This window comes from Megalobrama amblycephala, linkage group LG2 (genome assembly GCF_018812025.1).
Source record: "Megalobrama amblycephala isolate DHTTF-2021 linkage group LG2, ASM1881202v1, whole genome shotgun sequence".
Lineage (NCBI taxonomy): Eukaryota > Metazoa > Chordata > Actinopteri > Cypriniformes > Xenocyprididae > Megalobrama > Megalobrama amblycephala.
Window position 1 is genome coordinate 53237440 of NC_063045.1, and position 26877 is coordinate 53264316.

At 38.4% G+C, this 26877-nt stretch overlaps 1 protein-coding gene across 13 annotated transcripts in view; it reads left to right on the forward strand.

The window, feature by feature from the left end:
• msi2a (musashi RNA-binding protein 2a) overlaps nt 1-26877 on the forward strand; it is a 206924-nt gene that overhangs the window by 94509 nt on the left and 85538 nt on the right. The window lies entirely within an intron of this gene.

Genomic DNA, 26877 nt, shown 5'->3' on the forward strand with positions numbered 1-26877 from the left:
GTTTAAAGCAAAATATGACTGCTCTGAAGCAATGGAGTTGTGTAACATTAGCAACACATTATTAGCTGTTTGATAACATAGTCAAGCATAAGGCTGATCATATTAATTAACGTTGTGTCCAGCGTTGTAAAAAAAGCAATACCATTGTGCAGCATTTTCCTCAGTAAGTTGGCCGAGTGGATCTCTGAGCTTGTGCGAGTGAGTGGAGGAGTGGCTACTTAGCATAATCATAGATCCGCATATACTAAATGAAACAAAGATGTTACATTCACGCTATTTTAAGGCATGAAGAGTTTTACATTAAATTAAAACCTACATTTTATAGTATTTTTCTTTTTAAATTAACTTTTGCAGTTAAAAATATACAGATTTATCCATTTCAGAGCAAATATTAAAATTCATATTGTCAATTTATATTGTGATCATTTTCTTTTAAACCACTTTACAGTTCAGCCCTAACTGAAACTGGCACATTGATCCAGCTCCATTTGTGCAGAATTGATCTAATTGTTTGTGAGCATTGGTGGTCTATAGGCATGTCGTCTGAGGCTGAGACTACGTGAGATCTGGTCCGTGATGATGCAACAGACAATGAGATACTGAAAATACATGCTTTTCTGTAGTTTCTCTCTTGATATTCTCAGTATTACAGATGTCAGGTGAAGATCAGACCTCAGCGGAGAGGATCTGGATGAAAGCAAGACATTGATCTCAGCGGATTATTTCTGATGTATCCTGGGCTGGTTTGCTGCTGACGCCTTGCGTCTCCCCAGCTGTGTTTGAGACTGGAGTTGGTCATATCCTTTATGGAGGCGCCCGACTTTGCTCGTAATAACTGTAGTGTACTGAGGTAAAGCTGTGCAGCTCAGATTCTGAGCTCCAGCACAGAGTCAGAGAGGGAGAGAGAGAGAGAGATTGTTAGACCGGTCAGAGCGGCCGGAAATCAAAGAGAAGAGAGGGAGGCTTTGTACAATTACCGTGCGCTGATGATACAATGCGCTTTTTTTTCTCTGTCAGGAGATGAAAGTCTTTTTCTTTGTATTGATGCTCTTGATCATTCACAGGTCTGTAAAAAGTGAAATCGCAAAGAAGAGCAGAGAAAAAAAAAAAAGTTAAGTTGCGCTCTGTCCGCTTTCATTTAGCTGTGTGATTTTTCACAAGTCAACGGCGGCAGCAGCAGAGGAAGAGATCTCAAGTTTACAACAACCTTATATTCATTCATTCTCTCGACACACGGCACAATTCCCGCTTCGCTTCAGACGGGGAAAACGTTCTCGCTGGGAAACACAGTTCAGTGGTGGGTTGTCGTTGCTGTGAGCAGCATGTTTGCCAGGCTGTTCAGCATGACTCATGAATTATGGATTTGGTGTGTTCATGTCAGCAGTCCCACAATGCCCTGCTTCTCTGGGGTGACAAGGAAGTGTGACGAAGAGTCTTTTCTCTCTCAGCGGAGGCCCGATTCCATCAGAATCTGATAGCTCACTGCTCCGACTCCTCAACGAGCTGATATTTCACAGTATAACAGTCAGAGACGTGCCACAGAGCAGACGAATGATGTATATGAATCTGATCTCTGTGTGCAGATGCTGTGCTGTACTTTAATCAGGCCAGACAGCTGTGGGAGTTTCATATGTCCTCGGTGTCTGTGCGGGAGAACAGATGGCCACCCGCCCAAGGTCTCGGGCTCTTTTCAGCCGACGCAGGAAATGAGAAGAGGGGTTGAAGCGCTTCCTGATGGACGGAGGAAGAGAGCGAGATAGGAGTTCACCCCCTTGACCTAAAGAAGCTTCTTAGAGCTGTTCCCATGTGGCAGCTGTACTGAGGCACCGTGTGTTATCTTTTTAGGGGTCAACCTTGTGGTCCCCACAAGGAAAACGTCTTTACAATTATGTAGGAACTCGGATTAAAAAGTTGCAGAGAATTTATGTTTTGGCCTCTTGGTTAGTTTGAGTAATGTACAACACAATTTTTTTATCATTATTTTTTTTAATGAATATGAGTTGCATACTGTGCAATACGATGTACACTACCATTCAAAGGTTTGGGGAAAGGGAGAAGAGCGAGTTCAGCAAAAGGCGGATTCGAACACGCGTCAATCGCATCAAAAGCTACATTCATATGCCATACGCCCTACAGCCTATGCTACTACAGACGTTAAACAGGTCCTGTCTTTTTAGTATTTAAGTGAAAACATTCAATGGCTTAATTACAGCTTACACGCATTACATTGGACAGTTGTTGGTATTTTAAGCATTATATGAGGTAAATTCCCTGTTTTGGGTTGACGCATGACAACTTACTAGCGTAAAAAGATATAAGTTCACACTCCTTTTCTCCGCTTCATTGCCGCTGAGAGCCCGCCATCTTGTTTGAATTTTTTCTGAAATCTCCGAACCGGTCACGTGATCGGCTGCTAACATTCTGATTGGAGGATCTCAAAAAATTGCCCACGACCGATCTAACGTATCCAGATATAAATTTGTTGCTCATTCTCAGTGGGGAAAGTGCCCAAGCAACATTGCCCGGCAACATTGCTCAAAAAGAGCCCGCCATCTTGTTTGAATTTTTTCTGAAATCTCCGAACCGGTCACGTGATCGGCTGCTAACATTCTGATTGGAGGATCTCAAAAAATTGCCCACGACCGATCTAACGTATCCAGATATACATTTGTTGCTCATTCTCAGTGGGAAAGTGCCCAAGCAACATTGCTCAAAAAGTTGCCCCGTGTATAATCGCCTCGAGTGCCTCACCTGTGTCCTCCCTGGACACGTCATCGGGTGTTGACAGGTGTAACTGGACTGGAGAGGAGGTAATGATGTGGAGCTCAGCCAGATGGTGGGTGGAGCCGGTTCAGTGGTGTTAGAGAAATCCTGAGTGCAGGTTGTTTTAATTGAGTTGAATTAAACTGATGTCAGTTACGAATGGAGATGAGAGAGAAAATCTGTGCCGTTGATCAATAAAAACCATTAGTCCCTTCGATCAGGACTGTACAGCTTATTTTTCATTAAAGAATCTCATGTCACGCTAATCTTCCTTCTCCCTTTCTTTCTTTGTTTGAATAGTTTAGTTCTAGGTTCATTTTCGAAACGTTGCAGTGCATATTTTTCTCTGCCGAAGAAAAACATGGTTTGGTATGAGCCTTGATGCAGGATTATGCCTTGGAATTCTCTGCTGGAATTTGATTTTTAAAAACGGAATATGTTTGATTCCTAGAAAACCCTGTGATTTAGTGATACCACTTTGGATTTCCTCAAGTAAAAGCTGCTTTAATCTCAGATGAAAGAATATGCTGGAATTTTGTAATCCTTTCTTCTGTGAGTGGATCATGTGTGGTTATTGTTAGAGGTGTGTGTTGAAGGATTGATCTGATGCTGTAAGGAAAGGATGAGCTTGGATGAGTTTTATTCATATTGGCAACGTGTTGTGGATGTCTGATCAAATGCAATATGAGGCTGGCAACCAGCTTGTCTCTCTCTCTCTTACTTTCAGAGGGAGTCGTTTGCTTCTCGGCAGGTTATCCAAACAGAAGTTCTTGGCGCCTGCTGTAATGGTGATGCTAACATGTTTGCTGTCGGATTCCACTGAGCCTTATTATTATGAACTTACATTGAACACACAACCTCAGATACACACAACTTCACTCTCCTAAAATACACATACACATCTAAAACACACACTGAGATCTGCCTAGAACTCCGTGGAGACAGGTAGAAGAGTTTAATTTTTTTTTTCTTTCTCACATTAAAACCTTTTTCTGCCGTTATGCTTTCTGAAGCCTGAACGCTCCTCTGGGGGTTTGTGCTTCTCCGTCTCAGGTCACCGGGCCACCGTTCTCTTCTCGTTTTCTTCCTCTCAGCTTTGCTCTGACAATTTATGCAGCATTTGCTTAATGGTTCAGATTAATCTGCGAGGAACTTCAGAGCACAGAGCGTTCTCTTTGAAAGCCGCCCCGTCTGATAGCAGGTTAACAGAAGTGGGCCAGATGTAAGCGAATCGCACACTCGCACACTTTCAGCGTGTGCCTTTTGAGATGAGGAGTTCTCTTTATGAAGAAAAGAAAAGAAAAGAAGCCAACAGAGAGGCAATGGAGCTTAAAAATGTTCTGCTTTGGTCTTCGTTAATTCACCTTTAAATGTCTGGAAAGCGTTCACACACCTGCTGCGCTTAGATGTTCTGAGACATGCAGTTTCATCTAATTACATGGGAATGTGTGAATAAGTAACAAAAATCAGTTTAAGTTTTTTATTTATTTATTTATTTTTTTTATTCAGTGTTATATTGAAGATGGTACATGGGGAGTCTGTCATGCTTTTGTGGTGTAAAGGCTGATGTTTGTTATGCATGACATGATACAGTCAGAAAAAGAGAGGATGGAAGAAGAGAGGGTGGACACTCTCCTGGTGTGTTTTGGGTACAAGGAATGCCAACTTTAATATCTGCCAATGTTTTGGAAAGCACTGCCTGCTTTTATCAGACTGATGGCAGAAAGTCTGGACTCTATCGCATCTTTCATTGGCTAAGGACCGCCCATGATGACGTTTGAGTGACATGTAATGCAACCAATCACAGTTCGTTTTGTTCCGCGTTATGTTTAGGAGCGTGGAAATGTAAAGTCGATGTCCCTACAATAAGACTGGCATGCATCTAATAAATTATTCCTTCAATAATGACGTGCAAGTCACGAACTTCACATGCTCTTGAAAATCCAGCATTTAGTTGATCCTGGTAAGTGCTCATAGTCACAGTTGTAAACACGATGGCATTCTTCCACAAGGGGGTTTGGCGTCACAGCATTTGTTTCTAGGTGGACAATTAACGAATGCAACGCACATTTCCTGGACACCCTGTAGAATTCAACCAACCAGATAAGGCCACAATCCAGTTAAGTGTTTCCAGTTAAGTGTGCCATATGCATCAGATGTTCAGCTGTCGGTCTGTGGGCGTGACGTCCGAGACAAACTGCTGCTTAATGAGTGAGTCATTCAGTCATTCATTCAACTGATTCATTCAAATGGCTGGTTGATTCAGGAAAGAAACAAGTGGGACTGTCTTTATGAATGGGTCACTGAATCAGTGGCTCACTCAATTCGGGAAAAACCACAGAGTCATTCAGTAATGAAACGCTGCTGTGTGTTGCTCGAATACGCTCAACAGTTCTGCTGTGTGTTGGTTTGGAACTCTTTTCACTGGCAACATTGAGCAAAAACAGACAATACTGACAATATTGTGTCTAAAATGTAACAATTTTAATTTCTTGTTTATTGAACTGTTCATCAATATCAATATCACATTTGCAATTGTGCAGATATTCTGGAAAAACTGCACTCTTGCTCTTGTGATAATGCTAAACTATATCGTATGATATAAATATAAGACACAAGTTGCGTCCCAAATGACGCACTATACACTATGCACTTATACACTATGTACTTATGCACTATGCACTCATCCATGTAGTGCGTGAATTGTATAAGGTTATTTTGTCATTTAACAACGGAGTCCGATCCTCCCTTCCCCTCCACTACGTAATTAAAGCTGCGACAGTCGAGTGCATGAAGTGTTCAACATTCCACACTTCGTTTTTTCCATTAATTTAGTGCATCATCCGGGTATTTAAAGTGCACTTTTTCTTTTTGGAATTTTCTGTGTGAACGCACTACTCGCACTATTTATACTTAAAAACGTCATAGAATAGTGCACAAGTACGCAAATTGGGACGCACCTACAAACCCATACAGGGGCATTTTTTTTTCTCTAATCTTGAATTTTAGTGGTATTTTAACTGCAGTCTTATAGGCTTCTTCACGCAGTCAGTTGTTGCCCTGCATCATGTTCGTAACTAAAATGCATGCAATGTAAGATGACATAAAAGGGGTGGGGTGCAATAAAAGCGTTAATTTTACCTTGATATTTTTTTCCATAAGTAATCTCACCAAATTAATTTTGGAGGACCCTCCTTTTACCAAATATCAGTGTCTTTGCCTTTTTTTTTTTTTTTTTCTTTTCTTTTTTTTGTCTTATGAACTTTTATAACCCCTTTATAGTGTTGTCAGACAGACGTTGGGCCTCAACAGGAATCAACCATTTTAGGAACCTCTTTTGGAAATACATGGCCCAACTAACTTAGAAGACTCAAGTCTCAAAGGGTGCATCCCAAATGGCACCCTAAACTCTCACGGTCTTCCTCTGAGTCCACACTTTCGTGACGTAATGCCGCTTTGACTGTAGGGTAAAGTCCTCTGCGTAGCTCGCAGACTTGCGGGCTCAGCAGATGTGCTCATCGAGGGCGCGTGGCGGCCGCAAGGGCGGTTCGCGAGCACTCTTCAGAAACTTAAAATGATGAATGGAACACCCTACGGTCTTGTGGACTTAACAGACATGCGCATGCGGCAGCCATTGTAAGACCACAAGACTGAAAGTGCACATGAAGTGCGCCATTTGGGACGCAGCTATAATCCCTCTAGTATTGTGCACAGTTGGATGTTTTGATTGACAGCTCTCCTGCTATGCGTGATTGGCTACCTGCTGTGCCTACCCCCAAGTGACATCACCTGCTGATTGTAGTTCCTGAGTGACCATGTTTGTTTCTGATTTCTTTCTTTCTCTTTGTCTCTCTCTGTCTCGCTCTTGCTCTCTTTCTTAAAATCAAACTTTCCTTAGAAGTCTGTCATCATTATTAGAGACTCTCTACCTTCTGAATAAAAAACAGATTCATGATTTACTGGCATCTAGAGCTGGAAGCTTCCGGGCTTCAAAGAACAATAATCCTCACATTGCCACAGTCATTTTCTGAATTTCTGTCCTGCCAGTAAACCCTGTTTGTTTTGTTGGTGTTTTTATAAATCTTGGATGAAAGACATTGAAACCCATTCAGTCACAGCCAGCAGTGGGCGGGCCTGAGGAAACACACACACACACACACACACACACACACACACACACACACACACACACACACACACACACACACACACACACACACACTAACAGTCTTCAGTCTTACATAGTGTGTAAATAAAAGAGAAAATGACACGGGTTTAAATAGTTGTCATCTGGCGGGACAATTGTAATGTTGTCATGGTAATTGGGGGTGTTAGAAGATGATAAACCTTCTCATGGTGGACTCAGAGTGGGTGTGACGACTTATCAGGACAAGTACAGAGACGCCACACTCCCACACACACCACAACACAAACCTGTGGAGGGAGACTCATCACTGTCCTGCATTTCCTTCAACACCTGTACAGAGTGTGACCTCACATCCTTTGTCTTTGTGTGTGTGTGTGTGTGTGAATACGATCTGATGGATTCTGTTATCAATGGTGCCCTGATACAAAAAGATTTGAATATGCGTTAGCTCGCTGTCATTTTTTTTTTTGTACTTGATTTGTTTTGAGTAATTAATTAACTCAGATATTGACATTTGCTGATAATGATATAGAGAATATAACGATTTCATATCACTTAGCGGCTGATATTGGATAAATGTCGGCTGATTTTGGATATTTAATTGTGCATGCACATTTTTCTATTTCTCTATTTTTTTGTGTAGATGGTGTTTTTGCCCAAGACTTCAGCACATTACTATGTTAGGGGTATAAAATGTCCCCACAAAGATGGGAATATCCAAAATCCTTGTCCTTCTGGGGACATTTTTTGTTCCCCATGAGGAAAACAACTTATAAATCATACTAAGTGATGTTTTTTGAAAAAGTTAAACTGCAGAAAGTGTTCTATGATTGGTAGGTTTAGGGGTAGGGTTAAAGGGTTAGTTCACCCCAAAATGAAATGTCTGTCATTAATTACTCATCCTCATGTTGTCCCAAACCCGTAAGAACTTTGTTCATCTTTCGAAAACAAATTAAGATCTTTTTGTTGAAATCCAAGGGTTTTTTTTAATACTGAGCCGGCGTTCAGACATAAACACGGAAGTACTGAACTGCGTCAACTGCGTAAGAGTTGAACAAGGTAGAGAAGATATTGTTGAATAAGGTCGTTATTTTTGTTTTTGCGCACAAAAAGTATTCTCATCGCTTCATAACATTTAGGTTGAACCACTTAAATTAAGGTAGTCACGTTGACTATTTTAGTGATGTCTTTACTACTTTTCTGGACCTTGAATGACAGTAATTATGTTGCTTTCTATGGGAGATAAAAAAAAATCCCTTAGATTTCAAAATATCTTAATTTGTGTTCTGAAGATGAACGAAGATCTTACGGGTTTGGAACAACATGAGAGTGAGTACTTAATGACAGAAATTTCATTTTTGGGTGAACTAACCCTTTAAGGTTAGGGGCTAGAATATACAGTTTGTACAGTGTAAAAATCTTCATGTCTCTGGAATTTGGAAACATGGAAACCCAGTGTGCGCGCAAGTTGTGGTGGTGTTAATGAAATCTGTAAATATGTGCAAATTCTATGCAACACAACAACATATGAGTGTTTGATCCATCCAACCTTTTTACATTTATGCTGTAGTTACAGAAGTAGAGCTTTTAGAAGTTGTCAGTTGCAGTTTATGTGTGATTTAACATACAGACAGATCTGAAACTTACACACTGCCTCAGGAGCTGAGCAAAAAAACTCCACTGAAGATGCAGAGAAAGAGGTTTCCCTCCTCCGTGTTTATCCTCTGACGCTCTGCTCTATAAGGGAGAGAAAGCAACGTCTCTCTCGTATATTAGCGGTGCGAATTACAGTGGCACAAACAGCTCCTCTCCGTCGTATTAAAGACCCCCCTGACAAAACTAGCTGTCATGTTAATCCAAGATGAAATAAATACAGCAATGTCGTGCCGGATTCAAATAAGAACTCCCGTGTCTGCCGTGACAAAAAAGGACGTGTTGTTAAAAAACAGCTGGCACGGTTTCCCTACATCTGAGAGACGGCAAAGAAATGATTTAACTGACATTTAGCTATTCTTTTCCATCGTGATGGAATGTGTCATATTATTATTGAAAGAGATTAGGACCTAATCTGAAAGAAAACACTGGAGATGAATGTAATTAAGCAGATACAATTGATTTAATTCTTTTCTTCTTAAGCTCTTTATGCATTTCCATTTTAGAGCAGATTATCAGACTGACACAGGAGAGATTCAGTTTATTTTTGCTTTGTCTGGAACCTTATTACGTACAGTGTTAATGATCTCACTGATAAAATGGAGATCCTCTTAAAGGTCTTGAAGGATCTGAGCTTTTTAAGAGGACAGGTGGAGAGGGATTCCACTCGTCACAGGCTTGATTTGTGGAGAAAAGCTCTGTTTAAACCCTAGTGAGCAAAGGCAGCTACCCTTTGTAGTACATCTGAGTTTTTTTGTTTCCTATTTGTGATGGAAGTCTTTGGCTGCTGCATTACATCTCAGTGTTTTTGTCATTTCCAGTTATTAGTAAAAGTAAATCGTAAAAACATTCTGATTTTTCACTATTGCTTAATATTATATTGCCAGCAAAATCAAAATCAAAATCTGTTTTCTGTTGATAATTATCAGTACTTGTATATACACTACCATTCAAATGTTTGGGGTCAGTAAGATTTTGTAATGTTTATCAAAGAAGTCTTTTATGCTCATCCAGGCTGCATTTTATGTGATCACGAATACCGTAATTTTTTTTAGACTATATTGTTATTATATATTATCATGATTTAAAATAGACTTTATATTTTAATATCTATGATGGCAATTGAATTTTCAGCATCGTTACTCCAGTCTTCAGTGTCACATGATCCTTCAGAAATCATTCTAATATGCTGATTTGCTGCTTATAAAACATTTCTTATTATTATCAATGTTGTGCTGCTTAATATTTTTGTGGAAACTGGTCTTTTTTTTTAAGGATTCTTTGAAAAGAACAGCATTTATTTGAAATTCATGGGGTGGCATAGTTGTATAGTTGTCTTCATGTCAAATGTATACTTATGTTGGCTGAAAATGTTTCCTAAAAAGGCAGCTCTGTTAGCTTTTGGCCAGAGCCAGAGAGAGAACACAGATTGATGTGAATTTCTGTGTGGCCCTCACCTCCAATCACAGTCTGGAGAGAAAAGAGTCAAAATGCCATTACTTTTCTCATTACATAGAAAATGACAGAAAGCCCTTCTCTCTCCCTCTGCTTCTCTTTTTCTCACCATTTTCTATGTCTCTCTTTCTGTCTGTCTGTCTCTCTCTCTCTCTCTCTCTCTCTGTTTCTTTTCATCGATATGTCTTCCCTATCCATCTTTCTTTCTTCTCCATCTGTCTACCTCTCCCTTTCTGTTTCTCTCTCTTTAGTTTTCTTTCTCTCAGTCTCTTTCCACTAATTCTCTCTATGTCTCTCAGTGATCACATTTACATGCACACCAATACACTGATAACTAACAAAAATCAGTTTATTGAAATAACCCCATTTACCGGTTTACATGCAGATCAATAAGCTGGAAATGCAAGTAAACCGCGTTTACAAGACTGTATTAAAAAAAGTTATTCTCCGGTGGTGATTTCGAAATGTAAGAATCCATGTATTTCACTTGGAGTATTCTATATATTATGTGATTTGTGTTGAATAAAGCATTAAAACCCCCAGAGTATTTCAAAATATCAGTGAGAAACTTGCACTTGACTCAATCTCTTCTCATATTTGAAATTTCTACAAATGTACACTCTAAAAAATGCTGGGCTGAAAATGAACAAACCCAGCGATTGGGTTAAATGTTTGCCCAACCTTCTGGGTAGTTTTATTTAACTCAACTATTGTTTAAAAATTAATGTATTGCTTGCTAAAAGTATATTGGAAATTAACATTTATAAATATGTTTTAATAAATGAACATTTATTAATAAGTTTAATGAATAATAATTAAACAATACATTTTTAATAAGAAATTTAATAAAAATGTTCACCATTTGATTGTTATTGTCGCCTCTAGTAATTATGTGTCTGATTTTGAGTTCATTTTAAGCCAGCCATATAGTAATTTTAAACAATAGCTGAGTTAAATAGAACTGCCCAGCATGTTGGGCAAGCATTAAAACCCAACCAATTGCTGGGTTTGTCCATTTTCCACCCAACTTTGGTTGTTTTTAACCCAGCATTTTTTAGAGCGTACCATTTGTCCTTTGGCTGCACAAGATGAGAACATATTTTTTTTATATTTCTTGGGTCAAGGAAAAGTCGGAGTTTGCGATATATTTCTCCTCCCGTAGTGTGAAACACTCACTGTGGCTGGATGCGCTTAAATCTGCCGTATAAGGACGCTTTCCTGTCACATATCACACATGCGCATTTCAATAAGCTGACAGAACGCAGGTTAAAGTGTCCACATGCCAGGCGAAATCAGGGTAATGGGCAAAAATCTAGCTCTGTCGATCGGTTTATTTTTAAGCAGTTTATGATCCAATAAAGGTATAAGATATTTTAAAAAATTTTGGTAACCAGACAGTTGATGGCACACATTGACTTTCATAGTATTTTTTTTTCCTGCTATGGAAGTCAGTGGGGTCCATCAGCTGTCTGGTTACCCACATTCTTTATCTTATTTTGTATTCAACAGAAGACACACTCATACAGATTTAGAGCCACTTGAGAGTGTGTAAATGATGACAGAATTTTTATTTTTGGGTGAACTATCACTTTAACATCCTTTTTGAGTGGTTGTATGTTGGCAGATCTGAATACTGTTATAAACGTGGTCCAAAACTTTTCATGATCACTCAAAACACATTTCAAGGTACTCAGAAATGAATGTATTTACATCACATTGTTGGTTTAAACTTTGATGCATCCCAGTCAACAGTGAAGGACCGCCTACTCCATCTGTCAATCATCTGTTGTACTTAAACCAGATTTTCAAAAATTCCAACATACATTTGTGGAGCTTTAAAATAGAATAACGTTAGTTCTCCCGTTTGCCTGTCATTAATATACGAACAGACCAGAAGCCATTACTTAAACATCTGATGTGGAACGATCCAGGTTTAATTGGATCTAATGTAGCTAAATGTAAATGATGATGGGTGATAAATGAACAGAGACACGTGCACCCTCTCTGCATGTGTGGTGAGACTCTCGTGAAGAAATCCAAACAGACAGGTGCAAAAGCGCAGCGCTCGCTTAATTTTGCAGTCAAAATTCAAATGCGTTTGCAAATTTGTTTCAGTTTGTAATTGCATTTCCTAGTTGTGTATTAAAGCTTCATGCCAAACTTAACACATTGATCACCCTGTGTCTTCCCAGTGTATTTATAAAAGAGAAGCTGTTACAAACTTTTACTATGAATGTTAAATATTAAATATATTTTAAAGGGGTGGTTGATTATGATTTCACGATTTTAACTTTAGTTTGTAATGTTTCTGTTTGAGCATAAACAACATCTGCAAAGTTATGATGTTCAAAGTTCAATGCAAAGGGAGATATTTTCACTTTTAAGGACTACAAACGGCTGGTAGGGACTACAACAAGCTTCTTCCTGGGTTGGTAACATCACAAACCCCAAAATTTACATGAACCCTGCCCCTGGGAACACGCAACAAAGGGGGTGAGGCCATGTTGGGCTGCTTTAGAGAAGAGGAAGAGTTGTTGTAGTTGAGTGTTGTTACCATGCTGTCATTTTACGCCGGACTGCTTCACAAACGAGGGTCAATTCAACACTGAACATGACGGCACATGCTAGTCGATGAGTTGAATCAACTCCACAGCAACTACATAAATGTATCCACTAACCATTCAGAAACATCCAGTTGCATTCTAAAAGTTGTAACTTCTTCCTGAGTCTCTCCATCAGTGTCTGACTCCGGTTTGTTGTTGTTGAGCGAACCAAACTCTTTTTGGAAAGTGGGCTGGGAGCTATAATAAATGATCTGTGGGGTATTTTGAGCTGAAACTTCAGACACATTCTGGGGACACCAGAGACTTGTATTACATCTTGTGAAAAGGGGCATAATAGTTCCCTTTTAAATCTTTTTTTTTTTTTTTTTTTTAATCATACAAATTTTATTAGTAATTATTTATGTTTAATTATTAAAATATTACTGATTTTAAAAAAAAATATTTAACACGATTTTATAAAGAAGTATGAGCCTATTTGTTATTTTAGTTTTGCCAATTAAAATATTAAAATAATTAAAATAATATTCTTTTTAATATTAAATAAGAATTTTTGGTTTCAATTTTTCAGCCCCTTGTGCATCACTTCTCTCTTCCTGTCTGTCTGTCTGTCTCTCTCTCTCTCTCTCTGTCTGTCTCCCCCTCTTTCTTCGCTCTACTATCGATCGGTCAGCTCTGATGGAAATGTGCTTTTACTGGCTGCTGCTGGTGGAGACGGTTCAGGCTCTTGGATGCTGTCAGACGATTTCGCAAAGGAATGAAGAAAAATGAGATGAATAGATTGCAGGGGCCGGAGGGAGGAGGGTAGGGGAGATATCGGCTGCTCTGCCGTTCTCTGGCAGTCATCACGGAGCTAAATGAATACTGACATATTTATATTTATTTAAATTAAAGTTGTTGTGGCACGGTTAATGTCAGGAGGATCTTATTTACATACCAATTAGCAGGTTTATTAACCGCTTTTTCCTGTTGATTAATATAATTAGCGTGCAGATAAGTGAATGAGAGAATGGCGGGGCTGGTGGGTATTTATAAAAAGGAAAAAAGAAATCCTGATTAGTGAAGCACAACAACGAAGCAGTCACTTATGTTAAAACATTTTCTCATGGATAAAGGTATTTCTCATTTCTCTAAGTACGTTTTTGTACACAGAAAGACAATATTTTCACCTTTACTACAGCGTATGTGGTAAATAAATGGATTTTGTTTCTGCAAGGCCTGGATAAATTAAAGGCCTTTTAATAAAATGACCCATAATTGTCCTCCATGGCAGCTTTGTCTCTAAAAAGCGTTCTGATGGACGTTGCTATAGTTCTTAGCCTACAGATCTGTCCCTTTTGGACCCTTCTGAGTGGCACGTCCCCAACCCCCCACCGCCCCTGTCAAACACCCCTACGCCCTGAGCATCCCTGCCCTTCCGCAGCCTCTCGGCACCGTGGTAACAATGGACATGCCAAGGTCTCCTATAGAATATGCATCAGTTCTTCTCTGTCCTGGTTGGCTGAGGAACCAAGGGCTCATGAATATTTACATGACAGTTACAGAAGCGCAGATGTTTCTTAACGCTGTGAAAGAAAATGTAGAATAGAGTCTTGAAATCAGCCTCTTTTTTATGTAATTTGTTTGAGTAATTAATTATTTTAAGAAAGAAAAAAATGGGTATCATAATAACTGATTGCAGCAGCCGTAGTTTGAATGCAGTCTGTCTCATCCATGTTTTTGAGGGTCTGTTGGGAGGACTGTAATTTCTCTCTCGTCTGACTTGGCGGATAAAATGGTCAGCAGATTTTTTTTTTTTCATATATATATAGAATCAGCCTCTAGTGTCTCTATATTGATTACCGAAAGAGACCGAAAACATTTGCGATGGCCATCTTGTGATGCATCATTAGAGTCATTCTCTAGCAAGCAGTAAAAATCAACAGTATTTGAAAATGCATGCACACAGGATTGAATCGAAAGTCACAAGACAACGTATATGCCAAGAAATAGAAAAAAACTTTTATTCTGACATAAAACAGAGGACTTCTTTCAAAAACAAAATCTTGCAGACCCAAACTTTTGAACAGATCATATACACTGCCATTTAAAAGTTTGGGATTGGTAAGATTTTTAAAAAGAAGTCTCTTCTGCTCACCGACGCTGCATTTATTTGATTAAAAAAAACAAAACAGTAATATTGTGAAATATTATTACAATTACCGTTCTGTTTTCTATGTAAATATATTTTAAAATGTAGTTTATTCTTGTGATGGAAAGCTGATTTTTCAGCATTACTTCAGTCTTCAGTGTCACATGATCCTTCAGAAATCATTCTAATAAGCTGATTTGCTGCTCAAGAAACATTTATTATTAATATCAATGTTGTATCAACGTTTTTTTTCTTTGATGAATAGAAAGTTCAAAATAACAGCATTTATTTGAAATAGAATCTTTTGTAACAGTATGTCTTTACTGTTGAATAAAAGTATTAATTTATTTAATTTCTTCTCAAAAAAGTAAAAAAAATGAATAAATTCTTACTGACCCTAAACTTTTGAACGGTATAATGTTACAAAAGCTTTCTGTTTCAAATAAATGCAGTTCTTTTGAAATCTGTCATGGTTATAGTTCATTGAAAGAAACTGAATCTCTTTGTGTTCTCTTAGTCAGATTCATTCACTCATCTCTCTTTTTTCCTTCTTTATTACTATTTTGGAAAGCTTGGGAATGTTCTGTGCAAGCTGTTTTATGTAGAATTTATCCTAATGAGCTGATTCCACCTGTACAGACACACTCAGGAAATGCATTTCTGTGCATCTCAGATGCATGTATTGTACTCTCTGCAGAGCTGTGATGCGACCTTATCCCGGATCAGATGAGAGATCATTCGCTCATGCATTACATTCTCGCCCTGAGCCAGTAAGACAGGGAATTCCTCATCTCCTGGGCCTCTCCGAAATCTATCCAGCCCAGTCTGGCTGGATTACATCTAACATAACTCCATTTCAAATACAAATCATAAATGTGTTTCTATTTCAGAAAGGTGAATTATTGATACTGTATGTAAGCTGCGATCCCTGGAGAGAGAGCTCATGAGTTTTAGAGGAAGAGGAGAGCGAGGGATTTCTCTCTTTCTGCACATTTACTTAATCTACATTTAATACAAACTGAAGTAGAAATTCTCTTTGCATGCGGGTGGTCTCAGCTTTCATTCTGTAGCGTTAAGGCCTGTACACAGCGGGACGAATATCGCGCACGCTCATCGACAGCATTTTTCAAGACGTTTTTTGTGTTCATACCCAAGCGATTTTCACTGGCGATGCACAGAGTGAACGCGCAAATTCACTCTCTGACAGTATATGGCGCTTGTGTTTAACGGTAGTGCAAATAAACATATTTACGATATTAATAAATTTAAAGAAGATAAAACTGCAGATATAAAATGACATAAAGTATATATATGACATATGAGAGACGGTAGTCAGAAACGGTAGTGCAAATAAGTCACAATGACAGTAGTGCAAGTGAACGGTAGTGCAAATAAACATATTTATGAAATAGACATGCTCAACTATATTTCTTGAATGTAAAAGAAAAAAAACAGTAAAAATACAGAAATAATACACATCTATTGGTGTAGTGGCAGAGCACCCATAGCGTGCATCTCAATCAGCTCCCTAGTTCAGTCAGGGCACTGATCAGGGAGTCGGCCACATTACCGATACACGACCTAGGAAGCTAGGGAGCTGTTTGAGACGCAGGGATAGGGATAAAAATCATTTTTAAATAGGTTTGAATGAATGATTCAGAGACTTGTTTCATTGCTGGATGAATTGCCATTTTTGAACGAATCTCTTGAATGAACGATTCAATGACAAATGCATTTTTTTGACAGTCACTTGTTACCGCCTACTGCTTTAATGATGTAATTGATATGATCTATATTTAAAACATCATGTTACTTTCAAAAGGTGATTTACTCTATTTTGATAGAGTAACATGACAGCTGCTCTCTCTGGCTCAGTGGCGATGCCAATGCAGATTTGAATGTTTGCTGTGATAGTACTTGTCAAAGGTTTAACAGACGTAACCGAATCGTTGTCATTTAGGAATAATATTCTGTGGGTGTATGAATCAGCTCTAGTTATCAATAACATCAGTGGCAACAAGTCCAAGTCAGAAAGTGTGTGCCAGACAAACCCAAGCGCATGAATTCTACTGTTTAACTATTTAACAAATATTTCTTTTGAACCGGTTCTTTTAGATGATTCTGTTGAACTGCTTTGCAAAAGCATTTGTATATTGCTAAAATGTAAATGAGATGGCAAAACTGTGAGGTGCATCATGCATGACAAATTGTGGTTGTTGTTATATTTGATATATATGATATGAAAACATATTAAAACTAAAATGGAGTTTTTCACAAAAATGAAACATACATTGCTGCACAGTGACCTCTGAAAACATTTTAAAGTGAACGAATCAATGAATCAGTTTCTTTCTTTTCTTTTTTTTTTTTTTTTAAATGGTTAATGCAAAGAACCTTAGTGATTTGCTGAAACTAATTTGATTTCCCGATACAACCTAGTACACACGTTCGGTGGTTTGACTCATTATTTAAATCCTTCTGAAAATGTGGTTTCTCCACACAGAAATGAACATCTATGCATGCTAGTTATGCTGAACACATGCTTCACATTTGATAATTGAAAGTTTCATGAAAGATTGTGGGTCACAGAAAGAGAGTTGACATTTTCAGGGTGCATGTGACTCCGCGGTTATACTCTGTCATTCAGAGTTCGCTTTTCAAATGACACATTCATGAGAGATTGTGTGTGTGTGTAATTCAAGGTTCCCACAGTCACAGAGAAGCTGGAAATATCAGTGAATTTAATTATCAGTTTAAATTTGTCATTAATAATATCCTAAAAAGTGTAGTTATGCTCGATTTTCGAATTATGCACAGCTCTTAATATTCTTGTGCAGTATTTATGAAATGATTAAAAAAGCTTCTTCAGTAATCACATCTGACTGGAAAAGTCATGGTAGAATCATGGAAATTCATTGGTCAATAGGTGTGTGAACTAAATGTGGTTGATCATACAGCTGTCAGCATGTGTTACCTGGCCTGTAAAATCTCTTTCTCCCCTGCTCTTTTATTAATGCTGCAGTTTCTCTTATTAATTATTCATAATTCCTGTCTTTATGGTGTTTTATATGTGATCTCACCTGTATGAATGTGTTTGCCCTTCTAGAGATGTTTAAAATCGTATTGACATTTCTGACAAGAACATAAGCTTCTTTTACCCCTGTGTGTGAAGGAAGCATCTTCTCTAACGTTTAGCTGCTGGTATTGGACATTTCTCCTTTATTTCTACAAAAGTAAGTCCAGAGAGTCCAGTAGAGTTTCACTTCTCCTTTAAGAGCGATAAGAGCTCTGTCTGCCTCTTCAGCTTTCCTTTCAGGAGCACAGTGTGTGTGTGTGAAGAGGTCCTTAACCTCCCATCAGATAGAGACAGAGAGGCATTTCAGCAGTCCAGTGACAGACACTTTTCAAAAAGACTTGCAGTGCTACACTGATTTCACCAGCTCAACGTGCGTTACTGGTGTGTGACGCATTTCTGATCTTCTCACAACCTCACTGCTGTCCTATGTGTGTAAAGGGCGGTATACAAGCACACTTAAACTCCATGAGCATGTTTGGTGGTCTTTCAGATGTTTGTTTGCACACAGATGTTTGAGTAAGAATTGCATTAAAAATTCCTAGATTGCAGGTGTAGACTAGATTGGGAATAATGATATGATAGATCTATAGCGACTTACAAGTGAGGAATACAACAAGCGAGTCGTCATGACGAGGCAAATAGACAAGAAGTGCTCATAATACAAGTTATAGGCAGTGCTCAGATTATCCTAAGATACAATAGAGAGGAAGTGAAAGGATAGGTATAAGAATTTGTTTTTTTTTTTTTTTTAAGATGAGGTTAAGTGCTCACGAAAGAGATGGGTTTTCAGCTGTCTTTTGAATATTGGCAGGGATTCCGCATTCCGGATGAAGGCAGGAAGATCATTCCACCAGCAAGGGACAGTGAATGAGAATGTTCTGGAAAGTGATTTCGTGCCTCTCTGTGATGGTACCACAAGCCTTCGCTCCTTTAATGATCTGGTCTGATGTATGATATGGTCTGGACTGGATTGGTCTGCTCTGATATGTAATGTATCATGCTATGAACTAGACTAGTCTGGTCTGGTCTACTATATGGGGCCCTATTTTAACGATCTAAACGCAAAGTGTAAAGCGCACGGCGCAGGTGCACTCAGGGCGTGTCCAAATCCACTTTTGCTATTTTAACGACGGAAAAACGGTCCGTGCGCCGGGGCGCATTTTTGAAATGGGTTGTCCCTATTCTCTTAATGAGTAATGGGCGTAACGTTCAATAAACCAATCTGAGAGTCATCTCCCATTCCCTTTAAGAGCGAGATGCGCTCGCGCCATGGCGGATTGCTATTTACATGGCGGAATTTGTTGGCGGAAAAGCTGAACACTTTTCAAGCGAAGACACCGATCTGCTCGTGCGCGAAGTTAAAGTCAGTTAACCTGTTAGCCAGCACCCCCGCTTTTGGAAAATCCCAAAAAATGACATACCCAAACTAAAACAGATACAGTTCATGAACCCTTTGCACTAAAAGCATAAGTAAGGTCTCATTTGAAAGCAGACACTTTGCAGTTTATGGTAAACTCATAATTAATTATTGTCACAATGAAGAAAATAGAAATTTTGAAAAGTTATTAGAAATTTATTTTTATGAAATATATTTATGAAAATAAAAGTGAAGTTGGCCTTGTGGCAATCTAGAAATGCACTGCAGCTTAAGCCACATGTCTGACCATGTTATATTTCAAATCTGAAGATGATAGGTTTAAAACTCTGAGTTTTATTACATGTTTTTCAAGACCATGTCATGAGACTTTATTTAGAAAGGACTCTAAAATGTTAACTGATGTTTGTCATCTCTTCAAGGGTATTTTCTATGCTTTGTCGTGCTAACTGCCCCATTCAGTTTCAGTCTCCCCTGAACACATTCACACCTCTCCAGCCTGCTTATGGCTCTTATTCTTTTCTTTTGTCTCTATTATAATTACTGATGTTCTATTCAAGATGATTTAATCCCTAATTTCATTCACCAAACTTCTCACTTCACCTTCTTTCAAACTGTATCTAATGCCCTTCTTGAAAAAAAAAGAGAGAAAAAAAGTGAGCTTTACGATTAAAAATGATTTATTTGCATTAGCTCAGAACAGGTGCATCCCTGGGCTTGTTAGCATGTTAGCTTAGCACACCAACAAAACACGTCAATTTATAAGATTAAAGCTACGTTTTTTCTCCAAACTTACTAGTCGATTGTTTTAAATAACCTTCTTTGATGTGATGTGGCTTTGGATCAAAAATCAGACAGAAAATGTATCATTGTATGCTATTCTGCACAATGAGAAAAGCTATCTCGATTAGCATTGCATTATAAATATAATCTACTATTATGAATACCTGACATGGCGTGAAGAACACAGATAAACCACATATCGTCACAATCGTGTATTTATTACTTTCAAAAGTGACGTTCTGTATGTTTATATCAATGATTATAGCGATGTCTGGTAGCCTCTGTTAGTTCCGTGTATGTCACATGATTGCCTCTTGTTCATCGTGTGTTATTTGTGGACTATAGTGTGCACAGAGCGCCCTCCGGCTGCAGGTATGAGTTAAAAACACAGTAGTCAGTGTATACAGCGCTCATATAATGACAACAGCGTGTTTTGGGTAAAAATTGAATAAAAATTACTCCTCTGTATAGAAAATTGACATAAACGTATGACAGTCCATCAATATTTCTCCAAATGTGCATGCTTTTAAGCTAAAAGCCCCGAGGGATGTTATTTTGTGGAGTTTTTTCATGATGATCGTACAGAGTTTTTTTCTCAATGGCTGAAGCTGACGCTCATATTTCAATGAAAAGGTAACGACTCCGTTTCTCATATTCGTAACTCCCGACGCATATTAACAAATAACGGTCACTATACGATGTTGAGAGTAAAATAAAGATTAAAAATTGAAGCTTGAGTCTTAGATCTTTTTAATGATGTATAGTTTGTCAAGGTAATTACATTAAATCTAACAGTAAATTTGAGCTAATTTAAACAAAGAAGCTTCGGTGCGTCGGCGCACCAGTGATGTCATCGTTTTTTGTCTGGCAGTAGGAGCAGGTATGCGATAAAATTTCAAATTTGAGCCTGTACTCTGTCGATTCTGGCACCCAACAACACAACAAGATGACATTTTAAGCTCCTTATGTAGCCGCGAGTCTGTGCTGGTTTGTATTGGCTGCCTCTAGTTTTCTGTTTGTTTTGCTTCCAGCTAACGCTGTGATGTAATTGTGACGTAGACACTAAAAGAGTCTATTGTAGTTCACAATATATAACATTATATATCAGACTAGACCATAACATACCATGGGCCCTATAATACACCCGGCGCAATGCGACACAAGTGTGTTTGCTAGTTTGCGTCCGGCGCCGTTCGCGTTTTCCCGCTCAGCGCCACGTCCTTAAATTAGTAAATGCATTTGCGCCAGTTAGTGCGCCCATGGGCGTGCTGGTCTAAAAAAGAGGTGTGTTCAGGCGCATTGCCGTCGCATTGCTATTTTAAGGAACTGAAAATAGACTGCGCCATAGACCAACTCAAACCTGGTCTAAAGTCAATGCCGCAATATTTTTTTTGTTAGAGCGCGTTGGTAGAAACTGCGCCTCTGGGCGCGTCCACAGTGCGCGTTGACTTTGCTTATTACACACAGGGATGCGCATCACACAAACATGCCAAATATTAAAAACAAAAGGATTATAGTGTAAAAGAATATTATTGTGTAGGCTACATAAATATAAAAATGTAATGATGAATAGTTATTGCGTGTATTAGAATTAGGCTACCTATTTTCAATTCAGCCTATTACTACTTATAATGATGAACGAAATTGGCTAATTAATTGAACAATCGTGTCAATACACACACATATATATTAAAAGACTTCCGGAAAACACGCGGATCTCAACATAACACCGACTGTTATGTAATAGTCAGGGTGTACGCCCCAATATTTACATATGCCAGCCCATGTTCCCAACATTATGAAAGGCATTAGACAAGGGCAGCCAGTAACGTCTGGATCTGCACAGGTGAATCAACAGACTAGGTAAGCAAGCAAGAACAACAGCGAAAATGGCAGATGGAGCAATAATAACTGACATGATCCATGATAGCATGGTATTTTTAGTGATATCTAAATGTTTCGTTAGCATGTTGCTAATGTACTGTTAAATGAGGTTAAAGTTACCATCGTTTCTTACTGAATTCACGGAGACAAGAGCCGTCGCTATTTTCATTTTTAAACACTTGCAGTCTGTATAATTCATAAACACATCTTCATTCTTTATAAATCTCTCCAACAGTGTAGCATTAGCCGTTAGCCACAGAGTATATAGCCTCAATCTCATAGAGAATCAAATATAAACATAAAAATAAATACTTTACTCACATAATTTGAAGCATGCATACAGCATGCAAGACGAACATCTTGTAAAGATCCATTTGAGGGTATATTAGCTGTGTGAACTTTGTAAATGTGCTGTAAAATAATCGAGAGCTCGTGTGGCAGGGAGCACACCATTTAAAGGGGCAGCGCGCTGAAAAAATCAGTGCATAGTTAATGATGCCCCAAAATAGGCAGTTAAAAAAATTAATTTAAAAAAATCTATGGGGTATTTTAAGCTGAAACTTCACAGACACATTCAGGAGACACCTTAGACTTATATTACATCTTGTGAAAAAGCATTCTTGGGCACCTTTTAATTAAATTAAAATTATATAAATAAAATAAATGCAGTAATTTAAGTGAGCCTAAACCTGCAGAACAATAATTAGAAGAGAAATTGCAACCTTTTTTAACAGAAAATAATTCAGTCAGTGGAGTTAAGCATGTGATCAGCTAAAGAAAATATTAGTTATAATAAAAATATTAAAAAGTATTAACAGAGTTATTATATGATATAATCATTTGTTATTTTTATATTACAGAACAATAGTAAGATTTCAATACTAATATTTATGGACGTCTTTATTTCTTGCTTTCAAATGTTAAATCATTGAGCTTTTATTTTGACGGAAAACCACAGGGAGATCCAGGAAGATGTTTTTCTTTGACAACAGATTTATAAACTACACTCTCAGTACTGATGGTTGGTGCACATTGAGTTCCTAAATTCAAATGATAAGCGACTCAAACACACACAGCACTTGCAGAGCAGCATTTTCTGTGAATCGAAGCTGAAAGCTGTTTTACTCTATGCAGCGCGTCAGACTATATATTTCCATAATTACATCCCAGCCGTTGCGATTTGATGATCGCACTTAGACATATCACATTCTCACATCCATGCATTGTCAAAATTCATAAGTTACCGGACAACTGGTAAATAAGCGCTGATTTTTACTCGCATTTGGCGCTTTGAACCCTGCAGCTCTGTCAGAAGCAATCTGTGCATGAAATAGTTATTTGAAGACATAACATTTTGCAGTTTATTAAGTAATTGTTCAGGCCATTTTGCAATTTCAATCATCAGACAGTTACCAGCCACTTCACTTCAACTTTTTCGATGGGGGAAAATTTTCAGGGGTTCACCTCCTTCTGCCATCCTACGCACACACACGCGCACACACAGGTGACTGACTGACTGACTGCTTGCACCAACGGGAGGGGTGCACACAGCCTGGAGGATTCCTGCACTCTGTGTCTTTGATGGACATAAAAAAAACACTGTTTCCCACAGGATTTTGTGAGACTGTGGTGGGTGGACACCAGTCCCTCTAGGGGGGTCCCGGGGCATGGCCCCCCGGAGGAAGATTTTGTACATTTTAAATTTAAATGCATAAATCTTGTGCATTCTGAGACCAAAATTTAAGTGATTAGATCAATGAAGACATTTGTTATCTTTTATTAAACAATTTTGTGCTCTAATAGTTCATTTATTTACTGGTGATGGTAGGGCACATTAGTCATGTACACAACATATAGTAGGCTAAATGATAGGTCATATGTGGTCAAACATGTAGAGTATACATTTAAACCATTAAAAAATATGTAGCAAAAGAGGTTACCTTTGTTGAATTAATTTATTTCTAGAATAATTAGTGGAGGCCTGTATCCATATATCTGTATTTGTGGAACTAATGGCCACACTTTGATTTGTTAAACACAATCCAGCATGCACTAAACACACTACTTCATTATAGAGAAAAATAACAAATTAATAAAAATATATAATCATAAGATGGCCAATAAATAAATAATCTAGGTGACTATATAATTCAGCAGCAAAAAGTATGCTAGCCTAATTCTTGAAAAAAACTTTGCACAGTAATTTTATAAAATCTAAATATGTTAAAAGTTTAAAATTACTATATGCATTCTTATGAAATGAAAAAAAAACTATTTATATTTGATTTATATATTAATGTGAATACATATGTATTTATAATAATCTAAGATTAAAATGTTTATTTTAAATGTATTGAGCAGCTGTTTAATGGGGCAACAAGATATAGATACGAAAGAACAAAATAGGCTATTAATAATCTTTCAGTGTGCAAAACCATGAGAATATGAAATGTTTCAAAACAGCAGCAAAAAAACGCTAATGCACATCCTGGGTGCAGAATGATGTGCTTGAAGCAATATGAAGTCACAGCATGCAGTTGCGCAGCGCATTGAAAAGTTCACAGCACAAAGATAACCCCTGTGTATATCTGCAACTAACGGTTTATTGATCGTATGTTTTAAATACCAGTTATTGTGCTTGTGACACCAATTCATAGTCCTTGTGTTGTGCGATCTAACTGTAGCCAGTATGACATCGTTCAGAAACAGCAATAAACTCCAGCAAGATAAAGTCATTTTATGCAAATCCACAGCCGTTTATCTACATATCAAGTATTATAATGGGAATATATCATATTGGAGAGTTTTACCGTGCTGACTGTCGTTACCGAATGCAATGCGCTGTTTGAGTGCTGAACAGAGAATGATTGACGGCTGCAGCGGAGGGAAGACGAGTTTCCTTCCTAACAATGTACATATTCTTCTGTCCTCACATAAAGCTATGGAATGGCTTCAGATGAGTTTAAAAATAGTGCACGAAAACTTATTTGGTGCAAGTCTATTTCTGTTGACTCAATTATCAATCGATTATTTAAATATCGCGACAGGCGTACTTTGAGACTGTGGCGGGACAAATTAGAATGTGGCGGTCCAGTCACAGTCTAGTCAATGTATGGGAAACACTGAAAAACAGCTCATACCGCAGGAACGGTATCACGGAAAAATTTAGTGGTTTTGAAACCATGACGTTTTCAAACCACAGTATACCTTGAAACCGGTAACCAGCCCATGCCTAATATGAACTACAATAGACTGGATTGGTCTGATCTAATATGGACTGATATGATACTGTATGGACTACACTAGACCATAGACTATAAAAAAAATATGGACGATATGGACAACGCACCTTCACCCTCTTCCATTGTAGAGAAGTGAAGCCTCCAATGTCCAAATATGGCACTGACATCTTGGAACCCGAGTCTGCGCAGCAGTGAGCACGAATTAGGGCGGCGTTATCAAGGCCCCACCCAAACTCCTGCAGAAACAGTTAGTACAGTTTACTGCAGAATAACTCATCATGTCGGTGTGAAATCAACAGTTATGAAAATTTAGAAATTAAAGTTGAAGCTCCAATCTCCTCCCGAGAAAAGTCTGTTGGTGCCTCACTGACTACTTCGCTCAGAGAAGCTGTCAATCTCAGCTACCAATCATGATGTTTTTAAATCACAAAATAACTAATTAAAATCAAACGTATGTAAAAAAAATAAACACTTGAACTTACATCAGCGTGATAACTACCTAAAATGACAAACCATTTTTGGAAAAAATATATTTGAAGTGTAATTTGATTGTTTAGTTTGTCTCACGTCCCATTAAATTACATAGAGAGGGCAGGGTTTATGAGCTATACTGCATCCAGCCACTTGGGGGCAATCGAAACGTTTTGGCTTCACTTTTCAGGACTTGTGCAGCACACTTGGATTAGGCTGATCTGGTCTGATTATATAATATGGTTTGGACTGGTTTGATCTGGTCTGATATATGATATGAACTAGAATAGACTAGACTGGTATAGTATGATATGGTCTGGTCTGATATGATATAGAATGGTCTGGTCTGGTCTGATATATGGTGCGATATGATATAAACTGGATTTGTCTAATTTAATGAGATATATGATACGATCTAGACTAGTCTGGTCTTGTGTGGTCTGGTATAATAAAGTATGGGTGGATGGACTGGTCTTATCTAATACATGGTGTGATGATATGAACTACAATAGACCAGACTAGACTGATATAGTATGTGTACTATATGGACTCTGATGTGGTCTAGACTCTGATATCGTCTAATATGATCTGATATGATGTGAAATGAACTACAATAGATGAGTCTAGGCTAGTAAAGTATGATATGGTATGAACTGGTCTGATATATGATGTGATGTGATATGATATGAAGTAGAATAGACTAGACTTGTATAGTAGGGTCTGGTCTGTTGTTGTCTGTTCTGGTTTCCTCTGAGAGCAGCAGGCTCAGGTTTGCTTCCAGCTGTTAACCCATAGTTTCAGAAATATGTCTATTCTCATTTTGCCCATGATCAAAGTGTTTAACCCCACGTTGCTCGAGATGGAACCGCTGTACTCTAGGTCCATTTGAATGTGTGTGTTGGTTAGCCATGGGGCTTGTGTGGGCGGTGCAGGTTTGACTCCTGCTGCTATGATATTTTAATACTCCTCTATTAAAGACACACCACGACCCCTTTGTGTGTGTGTGTGTGTGTGTGTGTGTGTGTGTGTGTGTGTGTGTGTGTGTGTGTGTGTGTTTTTACCCACTAGCCTCATTCTGGGGTCCCCCGCTGTGCTGGACAGTCTGTCTCTTACACTCAGACAACTCCTCATGTTACCTAGCAACCGTATCCAGGAGGCAGGCAGTGCACGGACACATGGACCGCTTTGTCTCCCCCTGAGACTGACTCTCTCTCTGTCTCTGTCTCTCTCTCTCTCTCTCTCTCTCTCTCTCTCTCTCTCTCTCGTGTGTGAGTCATGAAGGGCAAATTACTCTAGACTCTGCCGTCTTTCTACAGGATTTTGTGTGTGTTTTCTT